Source organism: Carassius carassius, chromosome 49, assembly GCF_963082965.1.
Source record: "Carassius carassius chromosome 49, fCarCar2.1, whole genome shotgun sequence".
NCBI lineage: Eukaryota > Metazoa > Chordata > Actinopteri > Cypriniformes > Cyprinidae > Carassius > Carassius carassius.
Genome location: NC_081803.1, coordinates 2,270,777 through 2,274,263, shown reverse-complemented (window position 1 = coordinate 2,274,263; position 3,487 = coordinate 2,270,777).

Genomic DNA, 3,487 nt, shown 5'->3' with positions numbered 1-3,487 from the left:
AGGAGACTGCCAAACATTTACTTAATATGCATGCGACTTAAAGTTTGTATTTTAGTGCAGACATGTTTTATAGTAAAAAAAAAAACCTTACGCCTAAAAAGCTTTATGTGAGACTGATCGTCCAACTGCGACTGGATCACTGACTCGGTTCTCAAGTTCAACTCACTTGAGTCTCGCTCGATAATGAATCATTCGGACCGTTTTTGTCAATGTTTGCAACGGTTCGAAATTGAAAGCAACTAGAAAACTCAATTTTTATGCCGACTCTGCAATACTGATACAATAAGGTACACTCATCTCAAAACGTGTTTAAAACGTATTTTTTTTTATAAACGTGTGATGGAGAGGCATGCATTGCACACCTCACAGAACTGCAGATCAACTCGTTGCTCAATTGAGTCGGTTCTCAGGTTCGTGTGCAAACTCGCACCACGTGTGTGTACGATCGGAGTCCAAATCACTAATGAATCATTCAGACATCGCCAGTTTATATATATATATAGATAGATAGATATATTAATGTATGTAAAAGAGAGATATAAGTGATCAAGATTTTTTATACTGATTCTCCAATGCTGCTTGTGTAGGCCAATATGCATCAACAACAATCTCAAAACTGGTTTAAAAATGTATTATTTTTAGAGTAATGTGAATGTAGCGATATACAGTAGGGTGTCCTAAAGTAACGTCGGATTCGTGAACGAATCATTCTGCACTCACATAATGGAAAGCTGTAGTCCGGACTGCTGGGCGAATCATCGGTACAACTCTCCCATCTATTCAAGAACTGTACTTATCCAGAGTGAGCAAAAGAGCTGGCAACATCACTCTGGACTCCTCACATCCAGCACACTTCCTCTGTGAACTGTTGGCATCTGGTCATCGCTACAGAGCTCTGAGCACCAGAACGACCAGACACAGGAACAGTTTCTTCCCTCAGGCAATCCATCTAATGAACAGCTGATAATAACTGTGGAACACACTACACTATTTATACACACATACACATTTATCTAACCGCGTAGCGTACACTTAAATTTTTTGGACGTAATATACCTGTACATACATAACTGCTCATTGTAATATGCCTGCCATACATTGTCAATTTGTATATTGTCATTCCTTACCTACTTATTTGTATTTTTTATTCCTTGTGTTTTTTGTTCTGTCGCTGTCATTATGTTGCACTGCGGAGCTTCTGTCACGAAAACAAATTCCTTGTATGTGTGAACATACCTGGCAATAAAGCTCATTCTGATTCTTTAAATTGCAAATAACATTTTGGCCACTTTTTATATATATATTTTTTTTACATCTCTGTAGGAATTCAAAAGGTGAAGGCAGATCATGATTCAGTGACAACTAAATGAAACCAATACTTCAAACCTGAATTTAACCTTTTCATGAATATGTAAATATATTTACATTTTGTGCCACAAACTGATGGGACCCAGAAAGCTTCACACAAGCCTCTTCCTCTTGTTCAGGTGCTGGTTCATGTTTCATGGGGGATGGGGTAACAGAGAAAGTATTGAAAGTAGGCCTGGCTTTGCATAAACACACAAGTGTTTTGTGTTGAAGAAGGAAGCAGGAACAGCAGGCTATTTAAAGAAGCAACTCAAATGACCAAGCAATAAAGCTGGAACTTAAGGGTTACAGGAAAATACACAACTATAAAATGAGGAAGACTGTTACATTTGTAAATGTGTGACAGAGACATGCATTGCACAACAACACAGACCAGCTTCCTGCATAGTTTCAGGATATAATTAATTATAATGCCTTTGAGATGTTAAATAAAAACTAGACTTTGGTTTCACAATCCCATTAGGTTTCAGTGTGTGACATTAACCCTGCGGCTTCCTTTGTGAAATACTGTGTAAACATTTATTCAGAATACCAAGTACCTGCTGTTTCGACATCTGTGGCAAGTTAATATGCGACAAGTGCTTGTCTTGAAATTAGACACCATATTTCTTGCAGTAGCAATTGTTTTATTAGACACAAAAAAAAATATTAGCTGACAACAGGCGTGGTGAGAGCTGGAGTGATCGGAGCCTACAGGAAAGAGAAAGAGTCATAAGGCTGAATTCTGAATCAATGTACAAGAGAAGATTATATAAAATTCTACAGGTCAATTTTTATGAATTCAAAATATCTAAATCATCCCAAACCTCTATGACCATATTTGCTTTGCGAAACACAAAATGAGAAGTTTAGCAGAATGTCCAGGCTGCTCTTTTCCACATAATAAAAGTAATGCGGAAAAATGCACAAAGCTATTGTATGAAAAAATAAATAAATACATAACATGTAATTTTTCAGTTATTTTTGGAGTTTGTCATTCCCAGTCCCCAGAATAACTCCTCCACATTCCTGGCTAAATAGATTTTTATAAAAGCAAAAGGTATTCACCAAAATAATTAGGATGAGACTAAAAAACAATGACTTTTTTTTTTAATGCAAATATTGTACATATCTTTTTATTTGCAAATCTCATGCAAAACAAGAAATGAGATCCACAATGAGGTTTAAAGAAAATTTACAATCTTTATATAAACATTTAAATTTAATCTGCATGTCTCATCCTATCTATTTGAGAATTTCTATTATATTTCTACTTATATCATAAACCATTTATCCGGAAATATGAAACCAATGTAATCCCATTCCATTCATCGTCATTTTACTGCATGTAAAACAATAAAAACACTTCAAAATATCTTTGTGCTCCAGAAGAATGTCATTTTATATATACATGTATGTGTATACATATGCAGTTAGTTATAGAAACGGTTTAGAAACTTCACTGTACCTCTTCAGGATCATACAACTCATTAGCAAAGTTTTGGGAGTAGTTTGTGTGCTCGTCTTCATCAGTCACAAGCGTCTCTTTTTCTGTAGCCTCTTCCCTCGCTGCTTGTGCCCTGCTGCAAATATAATTGGGGGGGATAGTATGATATACACAACTATGTTATTTATCAAATCTGTATCTATACGTTTATAAAGTGATGAACCTTTTCTTGAGGATGACTGCGGCCATCAGAACACCTCCGAAGAGAAAGGTGAGTGTGAGGGCGAGCGCAGTGCTGCTGGAGGCGGTGTCCTGACACAGATCCCCGCTGTATCCCTCCTCACACTCACACACCGGCTCTCCCTCCACACGCACACACGTCCCGTGACCGCTGCAGCGCTCCACCTCACACGACGAGACCTCGACCGCAGAGCCCAGAGCAGGCAGACGCTCTGATGTCGACTGTGCAGTATCAGATTTTACACCTGGTCCAAAACAAAAGTGTCAGTAGACTCTGATGTGAGTGTACATCTTGAATGGCTTTAGGGTGAGCAGATTAACAACAGATTTTGCCTGCTACGCAATCTTTAAAAACAAATGGCAACTACCAGAACACATTAGCACCGATGCAGTGAGTTTATAATCGGATCTGTACATGCAGGACTGCAAAACTGGAAATGGAGAAGAACAGAT